The following is a 12,152-nucleotide window of genomic DNA, read 5'->3' on the forward strand; positions in this document are numbered from 1 at the left end:
GAAAATAGAGAAACCATTAACTATCTAGGAGCATTCAACATCACAAGCTTGAAAACCTAACTGTAGGTGGTAGCCCCTCAAGAGGCTACACGCTGAATTTTTAAAGATTTATTTTCTCTACAGAGAGTCATCAGCTATCCAAAAATCTGTATGGTTTTTCTACTGAAGCTGATGTTGAGCAGTACTTGAATTCACCTTCTTAGCAAAGCAGTGCCTAAGTGCGTACATACACACAGACACACACAGACAGACAGACAGACAGACACATACACACACTCCACATGTCCTTATAGGGCAGTCACTTCTTCACCTTCATCCTTTTCCTCTTCGTTTTCATCCCCCCCACCCTTCTGGTTCATTCTTCTTTGATCCTGGTGGCCTACGGGGACCCTTACTACCTGCTTCGCTTTTGCTCTTGTCATGGATACAGCAGTGCCTTTCTTGTGTTTCTCTGATAGTTTAGCTGCCCTCTGTTCATATGGTTGTATATCTTTGGCTGACTGCTCAATCCACTTTTCACTTAATCTTTTTGCAGTATCTCCAATGAATCTGTCTGGGTGTTCACTTTTGATCTTTGGGCATGCTCAGAGGAAAACAGGAAGAAAACAAATGGTACCCTTTCAGGAGCATTGGGATCTTTTTTCTTTCCTTTCTTATCACCTTTGAGAAGAACATAATTCTTTACTTCCCTGTTGTAGCGAGCTTTGTTACTTTTTGCTACACCTTCACATTTCAACTTTTCCACTGGTCTTCTCTCTCTGAAGATTTCTTGGAGAACTCAGCAGAACTGACAGAAGAGTCTGGATGTTTCTTTCTTTTGCTGTTCCCTGTAGGTCTGCATGAGAAGCCATAAGAGGACATTGTACCTCTTGGCTTATTGGGTGATAGAGGGCACATGCTTAGTGAGGAGAAAGGCAGTGGGTCTGCCCTTAATCCCTTCCTTAAAGACCCGTCTCCAAATATAGTCACAGTCTGGGGTATCACAATTAGGAGTTTAAATATGAATGGCAGCCCTAACACCATATAAGAGATTTATGATTGTAACTACCAGTGTTCTGAAAATTCCTATAAATTAATTGTGTAGAGGTCATCTTTCCCTTAGCGCAGTTTTCCAAGTGTGTCACCAACTCCCCTACAATCTGCAGCTTTAGTGTCAACATTGGTATCAGCTTGAACTGGCTAGAAATGCAAGTTCTCTTCTGCATTAATTGCTTGCCTGTTATTGGGACGCTATACTGGACCCCACAGCTTAAAAGAGGAGAGCTTGTTTTGGACCAGTCCAAGGTTGGCTGGCTCCAAGGCGGGAACAGCATAGCAGAGGGCCATGGCAGAGGAAAGGTGCCCAACCCACGGCATCTAGGAAGCAGAGAGAGAAGGGAGGAACTGGAAATAAGAATTCACCCTTTGAAGTCACATCCCCAGTGACCCAGCTCCAGCCAAGCCCGGCCTTCTAACAGCACCTTCAGCACTAAGCTCGTCAGTGGAGGAATACCAACGAAATCCAGTCACCTTCCAAGCACATGAGACTTTTGGGGGACATTTCAGATGTGAAACATAACACCTACTGAATTAGAAACTCTGGGGGTGGACCCAGCAAATTCTCCTGGCGGTTCTCATGCCTGCCCTACTTTGAGAACCTGGTCTTAGCAGCGGGGCTCAGGACAGCTCCATGCAGAGGTAGTTCAGCTGTAAATTCTGTTCATGCTATTCCTGAGTCCTTTTCTGAAGGATGACTCTCCTGAGACATCAGGTTATGATTGATGGCCAGGCCTGTCAGATAGCAGCATTTAAATCAATGCTCATCTGTCTTGCAGTATCATTCGGTATTCAAATATCACCTACTCATTGGAGGATTTATAAAGGAGGCAACTTTCAGTAGGAAGCTTTCTTATTTGAGGAATGAGATTCTTTGCTAATCTGGGCTTCAGTTTTATTGTCTTGAAAATGAGAAATCTGCATTCCTTTTCTACCTCTGCCAGTCTGTGCCTCCACATGAATGACTCAGAGCAACCGATTTCTCAGCAGTGGCAAGTATTGTGATTTTATGGGATTTGGAGAGTTGTCAGACCAAACACCCAACATCTGCTGGGAAGAGGACTTTAAACTGGAAGTCTTAGCTGGGCGTGGTGGCACACGCCTGCAATCCCAGCACTTGGGAGGCTGAGGCAGGAGGATTGCTGGGAGTTTGAGTCTAACCTGGGCTACAAAGTGAGCTTAAGGCCAGCTGAACTGCATAGTGAGATCCTGTTTCAAAAAGAGAAAACAAAACAAAACAAAACAAAAACAAAAACAAAATCCAAAAACCAAAAAAGCCCTGGAAGTCTCTAGAGGTGAGTGTGCAGTTTGCATCCAATTGTCTTTGTGTCTGTTTTGCGTTGTTGTAACAAAATGTTTGAAGATGAGTAATGTGTAAAGAAAAGAAGTTCAGTTAGCTTACACTTCTAGAGGGTCAAGGACGTGGTGCCGGCACCCAGTAAGGGCCTCATGGCAGATGACATCACAATGGCAAGAGTGTCTGTAGGGATGGCGCCTGCAGAAGAAGGATCCAGGGAAGGTACCAGACATCACTGTGACAGCTCATTCTCATGGGAACTAATCCAGTCCCATGAGACCTGATTTACTCCGCCCATGACAGCATTAACCTAGTCATGAGGGTGGAGCCCCATGACCTAAATACCTGCCATGAAGCCCAAGAAAGTTTCTGTCACCTCCACACTGTCACATGGCCTCCTGCTCATGAACCTTGGGGACAGACCCCACCCTAGCCAGAGCATCACTTTGATGTCCTTTCTTGGCCCTGACTGAGAGGATGTAATAGGTGACTGACAAACATGGGAGCGCTTGGATGAGAATCAGCATATTGTACCTAAGACCCCCAAATCCAACCCAGGATGCAGTTTCATCTGCGGTGGCCTCAGGGCAATTGTGGGGCTCTGTGTTGCTTGTTTGTCGTAAGTTATCATCATTGTACTTCGTGGTCTTTCTTATCCATAAGCTCTTTTGATCTCTTCAGTCACCACTTTGAGAGCAGGTGAGGAAGGTTGTATTAATGCCCATTTTACTGCATTTTGGAAGGCTTGGGAGAGCTAAACATTTGCCCAAATGAAAGCCCAGTTGGCCAGTACCAAGGCAGTCTCCCCTGATCTCTAGTCTTTGTTTTGGGAAAGAGAATAAGAAGGAGAAAAAAAAAAAAAACATACAAAAACCAATCTGAAAAATGAGGCATGCTTTGGAATTTCTGCTCTGAGTGACCGCAGAGCTCTTAGCAGCTTCTCTTCCCCAATACAATCAAATTTATTTTTTAAACACATTGAGTTGATTAAACTGTCAGGTTGGAATGGAGTCGGTGAGTAGGCTGAGTAAGACCTGTTTGCTTCCTATATTAATTTCTTCCTTGTAGTGGTGGAAAATGCAACTGACCATGTTTCTGGGGAAATTTAGAAGGCTACTTATCAAGAGGCACTGTGGCTTGGCCTTCATGGAAGGAAACTGACAGAGAGCTGAGAGCTGCTGTAGGCAAAGCAGGCGCTGCACGGTCGATGAGGCAATTCCTCAGCGATGTCACTTGTCTGTCTAAGGATGGCAGTGCATTGGCATGCTGCAATCATGTATTGCCTACATATGACTGATCATTACTGCAAGATGACTACTATTAGAACACTACAATGCCTCATTAGACTGTATGAATGCATCTCTCAGTAACAATATTATTATATGTGTTTTAACTGAAGATGTACATTAATTTTAATCCCCGAGACTTCATTAACAATGCTTCATGTAGAATTCTAAGTCCCTAAACAGTCATTTCCTCCATCCTCTTATGTCTGAGTAGGGTTGTACTTAAAATGTTTTAGGAAGATATTCATCATATTAAAAAACATGCTCTCTAATAGCTCCGAGAAGGAGGCCGGAGTGAAAGGCCCACCCCTTGACAATTTGATGTCAAATATTATCATGATGTTGAGCTCCAAAAGGTTTCTGCCTCAGCTAAGCCAGTATTCTCCTTGATGTATATAAGGCTGTTCTCTCTCTTCTTTGTCCCAAAGCACAGATATTCTCAAATTTGAGGGTTGCCTTTGTGGAATTTAGTTCAAGTTCTCTTCCAGGGATGGTGTTCAACCTGGTTCAAATTCTCTTCTAGGGGTGATGCTCCACCCCATAGGACTGTAGAAATATGTGCAGGAAGTTTGTGTGATTGTTTTAGATGTCTCAATATCTGGGGCACTGTTGGTATTTCCCAGGCTTTAGTCAGAGCTGCTTACACTGCATATTTCAGCAAAAATATCTCTGCCCCAAATGCCAGTTTCCTCATTTTTCCTGGGCTATGGAATACCTTGAATTTTTTTATTTCCCTGGACCTCCTTCTCACACATGGTGCTCAGCTTTGTGGAGGTGCTTAGGAGATGGGAGGCTGGTATATTAGTCAGCTTTCCTGTCTCTGGGACAAACTACCTAACATCTGCAACTTAAAAGAGGAGAGATTTATTTGGCTTACAGTTTCAGAAAGTTCAGTCCATGGTCAGCTGGCTCCAAGCAAGAACATCATTGCAGAAGGGCATGGTGAAAGAAAGCTGCTTAGTTAATGGTAGCCAGAAGCAGAGCAAGGGAACAAGGACCGAGAGGTAGGAGTGAGGAACAAGATATCAATCCCAACCAAGTCTATGCCTCCATGTCCCACCCAGACACAACTAGAAGTGTGGTTTTCTGATCCCCCTAGATGGCTCCCAAGCCAGTCAAGTTGACAATTCAGCTTAATCATCATATCCAGGCAGTTACTTAATACATGATCTGTTTTGCTTTTTCTCAGATGAATTGGGGCTCTAGGTCTGAGTTTTGGGTCCAGAACTTAAAGTTATACAGGACCTCTGCTACGGTTTGGATTGCAAGTATTTCTCAAAGGTCTCTGTGTTAAAGGCATTATTAGGATGTGGTGGAGCCTTTAAGAGGTGGAGCTTAGTAGGAGATCTCCTGGCTATTGAAGGTGATCATGGAACCCTAGTCCCTTTCTCTTTGTCTTTTGCTTCCTGGCCGTGAGGTGAAGGGTTTGTTCTTTCATGTGCTCTCTGCCATGATGGGCTGCCACAGGCCCAGAGCAACCAGACCAACTGATAATGGGCGGAAAGGTTGAAAACCGTGAGCCAAAAATAAACCGTGCCTCTTGATCAGGTACTTTTCATATGCGGCAATGGTAAATTGACTAACAAGGTTCTCCTTTAAAAATCCAACCCAACTCTATGTCTACAACTGCTTATTCAGGGGCTGGGGATTTAGCTCAGTGGCACAGCACCTGTTTGGCAAGCGTGAGGTCATGAGTTTGATTCCTGGTACTGGAAAAAAAAACAAAAAAACAAAAAAACCCCCTGCTTATTCATTTGTCCAGTGGTCTTGCTAATGGGCTTCTGACTAATGAAAAGATAATTCCCCTGCTTTGATAAATAGGGAAATGGCCAAGTTAATAAGCAGGAGACTTGCCCTGTTTCATGGTCTCCTCCTCTGACTGTGTGCCTCTGAGGGAGCCTTCCCTGCCTGTAGGACTGGTTGAATGGTGGACCAGGGGACACTTAACCAGAGGGCCAGCCTGCCCCCGTGACTCCCGTGACTCATCGTAAACAATGGGGCGCCCAGTCAGTGCCTTTCCTGGGAATTTGTGCCAAGAGCCAGAGGGATGTCGCACTTGCCCGTAGGCTGAGAGCTGGAAGGTCATGGAGACTTAGGCTGGGGGCGACATTCTAGGTCAGGATTATGATGAACAAACAGAGGAAATTTGTTTAGGAAGAAGAAAGTGGAGCAGAATTACAAACAAAAGAGCAGTAGAAAGAGAGGCTGAGAGACTGAGAGTGTGGTTTTCCTTCCCAGTTCCCGAACCGCGGCCCTGTGAGGCCTAATTGTACTTTAGCTGAATTACATGAGTGGCAGTGATTCACTCTGCATTCTTACAACACCCTCTCCTCCCTTTCTCTGGAGCCAGCTTTTAAGACTCTCAGTCTGCAATCTCAAAAAGGCTGCCTGGAGACACCGCTTGAAAAAGGGAATGGATTTTTATTTAATTCTGAGATCTTCTGGAAAACGTTGCTTGTGTTCCGGAGGACATTATTTTGGTTCCTTCCTCCTTTCTTAATGGAGGAGGGCAGTCTGAAAGGATGCATCTGGGGAAAGATTACTTTTGGTGCTTCCTAAGCTGCTAGTTTTATGTTTGCTTGGGGTTACCTCTGAGCATCCATATCTTCCACAGTTTAAGACTTCCGGTTGCTTCTGTGAAGCAACATCTCATCACTCATCATCAGTGTTTTCTTTAGAACAAAACAACAAGACACCAATGTTCCCTCCTAAGCTGGAAGGGTTGTTTCTAAGAAGGATCGTGGTTCATAGTCTCCTTGGTGCTATCACAGCATAAATGTAGAACAGGCACCTACTTGGAGAAGAGAGAAAATATCCTTGTTATGTGTTGAAACACAGATGCACTTCAGATGTTGTTGCTGTTATTATTACTCTACATTGATGGTCTTGCCAGCCAGTATGGTAGGAAGTTTAAGCACCTGGCTTACATTATTATGACTTGTGTTTCAGACTGGCTCACAGGCACTTGGGCAGAGGACGTGTGCCTGCTCAGGAAAGCAGTATCTGATCCTTACTGGGGATTTTTTTGGATTTATGCTTCCCTTTGCTCTTTGCTGTAGCATTTTCTTAAACTTGGCTTCTTTCTGCACAGCTGCTATCGGTGCTGCTCAGGTTGGTGTGGTCTTTCCTTACCAGAGGGATGTTGTCTTGGTTACTTTTCTCTCATTGTTGAGACAAAATACCTGATGCAGTTTGTGGAGGTTTCAGTCCATACTTGGTTGGTTCCAAGGTTGAGTGGGACATGGCAGAGGGCAACAATTCATGGCAGTGGAAGGTAGCAAAAGCAACAAGAGCAAAAGGGAGGAGCGGCAGCAGCAAGCAGCCTCTTTCCCTCCCTTACATTGTAGGCAAACTATCTCCCCCCAGGTCGGGTATAGCACTCACATCCATAATTCCAACATTGGACCATGAATCAATCATAAAATCTAGAAGCCTGCCCCATGACTGCATGAGGTTTTGGGGAGACATGCAGACACAAACCATAACAGATGCGTAAAGCCAGATGCTCCAACCTTTTGAGGTATCCAGTGTCTATGGTCTTCTTGTGGCCTTTCCCCTCTCCTATGTGCCATTTTCTTTAATCCCTTACTAATTTAGGTGGAGCAGGATATGCATCTGTGGGGGTAGGGGTTTTCCAGCTTGCGTGGCTCTCTTTAGCATTGTTTCTTCCTCGTTCTTGTCTACTTGCAAAACAAGCCAGTGGACTCTCAGATTCTGAGATGATTTCTGGCAGGCCATTGTCCATTCTTCTTGATTGATCACCTCCTTTGGGGCTAGTTCTTGGCAATGAAGGAATTGTTGAGCAGGTCCACATGGTACCAGTTAGAAAGCTACAGGGAGTTGTTTGTTCTGAATAAGGTGAAGAAGTTTGTGAGAACAATGGTGTTTGGTGTGTGTGTGTGGGATGAACATTTTAAACCTAGGACCTTAAGCATACTACGTAGGTGCAACACCACTGAGCTACATTCCCAGCCCTGTGAACAATTTGAATTTTGCAATCTTCTTTGGGTTTTGGAGTGCAACTCATCAAGGTCACAACAGTGGTTGGGTGTATGTATCCATCCACGGACTTTCCGATGGCTGCAGGGTATTAGCTGGGCTCACGATCTGCACTGATGATGATAAAGCCATGTGTTCCCCTGCCTGTTCCCCAGCTGGCTCTGTCCCCAGGTGACCATCCTCTAAAGACTGATGCAATCCAATCTAACTCCCATCACTGTGATTCATGTGACAGAAAGCCCAGGTGTTATCTTGGGACAATGCGATATCAATGACAACTACCCAGGGCATTCTACCCAGGGGATCTCTGCCTTGGCCTCTGTCCTCCTGGTAAAGTCTGGCTGTCAACCATCCCCTCCACTCGGGATTATATGGTCTTATATGTAGGCTGTGGCCAAGCTGGAGGCAAAATTTAGAACCTCCTAAGATTCTTCAAAAGAACAGCAGAGACTTTACTGCTTGCTCATTGAGGAGATGGAGGAGACCTACACCATGCACTCAACAACAAGCAGCTAAAAATCCCCACTAGATATTTCTTTCTCTTTTTCCTTTTTTATGTTTTTGAGGCAGGGACTGTCTATGTAGCCCACACTGGCCTTTGGCCATGCCTGGCGCCTCATTAGACATTTCTGTTTTCTCCCAGTTCCCTCTACTTTCCACCCAGGGCCCAACATCTTTGGCTGTTCTCTTTCTTCTACCCCATATACCCTTAATTCTGATTTTCCTGTAATTTTCAGAAATTCTTTACAGATTTATCATGCCAGGAAGTTTTCATTGTGACTGAACTCAGAGTCAGGCTTATAGACTTGAGCCCATTGGCGTGCTCACAAAGTAAAGGACTGTCAGATGTTGGAACCCTACCTAAGAAGGCAGAGCAGCACTATTTCTTTTATTGCTTAGATTCTCATTTCTTAACCCATGTGGCAAAGCAACAGATTTCTTCCTGGTAAATATAGGACTGTCCCTGAGAGGAAGTCTTACTCCAGCTGCTAAAGGAGGAAAACTTCCTCTCTCTCATTATGCCACAAATTGGAAAGCCAAACTAGTCATTAGCATGTTGCTCAGTTTTCAGAGGATCAGAGTGAGACTCATTGGATAGCTCTGAGGGAGACTTTAGGCTGAGAAAAGGGCAGGCTGGCACTTGAGTGAGTGGTTCTAATGATGGTGTTGCTGGCCAGATTCATGGATGGGTAAGCTCTAATCACCTCTTCCTTCCCAGCTCTCCTCCTGGGCTCCACTCAGACCTGCCCTTCTCTAGTTGATCTGTCATTATAACTCTCCAATACTGCAACACTTGCGCAAAGTGTGTGCATCTGTATTTTACTGATTTCATTTTGTATTATAGTTCATGCCTTCTTGATGGCACAGAAAGGCACCTGCAGCTCAGGACTCAGAGTCTGGGTCATCACATCCATCTTGTAGGAGGTGCTTGGGGAAGGAAAGATTTCTTTTCTTCACCCATTGCAAGGATCCTGCTGAGGCCCCCATAACAGAAGTTAGACTAACAAGAAAAACGCATACAAATTTATTTAATATAGGCTTTAAAGTACACATGAGCCTTGGGAAGTAAATGCTCAAAGGAATTGGGAAACATGTATATTTTTGTGCTTAAGCTGAGGAGGAGGTAACAGTCATGCGTAAGTATGATAGGACAAAGGGGGTGTAACTGAGTGGTAACAAAGTCCAGGAACTTAGCAAGGCCTGTTTGTTCAGATTCCTCCCTACCCTGGTGTCTCCTGAGATAAGGGCATTCCTGTCCTCTGGGTATACGGACGCACCTCTCCCATGAGTGTCTTAGGATCTGCTTCAAGGGAGAGACATGGGGGTAGGGAGAGAGAAGAGTAATGACCTTTTTGCTTCTGCTGTTTTCTTAAATGCCAAGGCACCATATTTTGGGATAACACGTCCTGAGCCATATGATACTGTTGAGATTGGCATCCCCAATCTGCTCGTAGACTCATTATAGCTGTTTGAGCTGGGAGACACCTGTGCACCGTCAGCCCTCCTCTTACCAGGGATGAATCTGAGGCTCAGAAGAGTAGAACCACTTGTCTGTTCACAGCGTTCGTGTTGGAGCCAGGGCTGCATCCTAGGTCTTCAGCTGCTGTGTTTCTGTCTCATCTCTTGCCTTCCTATCCGTGTTATTTGTGGTTTTATTTTTCTCCAGCATCTCTTCAATTAGATCATCAGCTTCTTGAAAATTGGAATAGTGTCTTTAGGATAGAGTTAGGTTCCTAAGGGCTCCCAAACATATCATTCATCCATTTCAACAGCTGTTTTTGGAGCACTCATCACATTAGCGTTATATTGCGCATATACACACGAGTGCTGGATATAGAAAATGGAAAAGGCACACTTTCTGTCTTTAAGAAACTCACCATCCACAGGAGGTCTGTAATAAATGCACAAAGAAAGTGCATATATGTACAAGAGAAGGAGAGATGGATTGTATCCCGGGGCTCTGAAAACTTTATAGAGAAGATAGGATTAGGGCTGAGCCTGGTGGAGGAAGAATTTCACTGGGTAGCAGGAGGAGGAAAGGCAGCAGCTTGAACAAACCCTCACAGGCAGGAGAGCAGAGGGTATGATGGAAATGGCCATGGGTCGCTGTGGCGGATGTGTATGAGCTGCAGATGGGATGTCTGAGGGTGAGAAGGAGAACGTGGTGAGGGCTCTGAGCACGAGCCTTTGAGGCTGCCTGAAACATCCCAGCAATACATTCTTCCTCCATCTGTTGGAGACAGGAGCTGGCCAAGAGCAGGCACTCAATGAATGTTTGTAGAATAAATTAAAATTATGGTATTCACAGGCAGTATATTGTTAAAGAGCATGGACACTGGAGCCAGAATGACGCGATTTAAATCCTAGCTTTCTAAAAATTTCAAAGGCCTTTATTAAAATACATGTGTAATTAAGAAGCCAGTGGTGGGATATTAGTCATTAACTCTGTGGTAAGACTTCAGTCAGCTAACAGAGCCCAGAGGAAATGGGTTTATAATGACAAGTCAAATGACAGTACTGGTCCTGAGAACATGGTTCTGTGATGGAGTGCTTGCCTAGCATACAGGAAGCCCTGCGTTTGAGCTGCAGCACCATCACACACACATACAAAAGGTGCTGTCCCCAGGCCCAAGATCATTGCCTGAGCAGGTTACAGCAGGGTAGTACAGCTGAGATGCTGAGTTATTTGTTTGTTGTCAGTGTTTTTTTTTTAACCTCTGAATTTAACATTTGTAGTTTGAACTACTCCCAAACAGTTCTAGAATGACAGTGGCATGAAGCACATTGTCATTTACTGAGGCATTTAGTTCTAAAATAATTCCACACAAATGCATTAGTCAGACAAATGGTAAGATGTTACAAATAAAAGTGGAAGCATGAACTTGAGTCACAGTTACCGCCAGGGTCCCTGGGCATCAGGCACCAAGGAGCCACCTCGATGACAGTTCTCAAAAATCAATCACTCAGCTTTCATCAAATTCTCAATTCTGCTTTTTTTCGTTCCTGCTCTTGTCTGCACTGTAACTCTTCCGTGTTGTGATGGAAACTCAATTTCTTCATGAAAAATGGTCTAGGAGGTGCTTAGAGAAACGACTGATTCTATGTCTGGGACAGGAAATGTACGAGATGACTGAGAGCATCTTATAGCTCTAGCAAATAAGGGAATGCTTAAAAAAAATCCCCAAAACCCCACAACTCTGCGGGCATTTCAGAGAGACACAGTGACCAGTCAGAAGAGCTCTGTTATGGCTTGTGTTTAGATGTCCTCCCAAAGCCTCATGCGGTCATAAGTAGGGTTTTTTCAGTGGTGGCTGGATCTGGAGTGTGTAACACTGGAATTGATTCGTGGTGCAAGGACACTAGGATTAAGGATGTGAGTGCTACCTGCCCTGAGTAGCCTGGATAAAATAAAAAGCGCAGAAAGATGCTGTTAAGGCCCCTTGCATGTTTTGCTACCTTCTGCCTGCCATGAACTGTTCCTTCTCTGTGATGCCCGTCTGCCAGCTACTGATGATGGACTGAAACCTCTACAAACTGTGAGCTGAATAAACCTTTCCTCTCTCAACTTGTACGTGTTGAGTATTTTGTCTCAGCAGCCAGAAAAGGAACTAACACAAGTTCCTAATGGCAAAGTTGCCACAATGTGAGCTATGCCTCAGTGTGAGCTATGCTTCAGTGTGACCTATGCCTCACATTGTGAGCTACTTTATGCAAGAGTGGTATTGGTTTTTTTTGTTTTGTTTTGTTTTTCTTCCAGTACCAGGAATAGAACTCACGACCTTGCACTTGCCAGGCAGGTGCTTTGCCGCTGAGCTAAATCCCCAGCCCCAAGTATTGGATTATAATCCAAACTATATAATAATTATCCGTGGGTCCATGCCTATGTAAGTAAGTGTCTGAATAAATTAATAAGCTGAAAGAAGGAACAAATCTGTGTGGAAAATTTCTGAATAATTTATATAGATATTTGAGTCTTTAAGGAATAGGAGATAACTCCTCCCTCCTTAAGTGTGGGCTGCTCACAGTCACTGCTC

At 44.5% G+C, this 12,152-nt stretch overlaps 1 pseudogene; it reads right to left on the reverse strand.

Moving 5' to 3' along the window:
- Positions 1-287: 287 nt before the first annotated feature.
- Positions 288-861, reverse strand: LOC102027593 (annotated as a pseudogene).
- Positions 862-12,152: the final 11,291 nt, after the last annotated feature.

Source organism: Chinchilla lanigera, unplaced genomic scaffold (genome assembly GCF_000276665.1).
Source record: "Chinchilla lanigera isolate Chin_1 unplaced genomic scaffold, ChiLan1.0 scaffold00189, whole genome shotgun sequence".
Classification (NCBI taxonomy): Eukaryota; Metazoa; Chordata; class Mammalia; order Rodentia; family Chinchillidae; genus Chinchilla; species Chinchilla lanigera.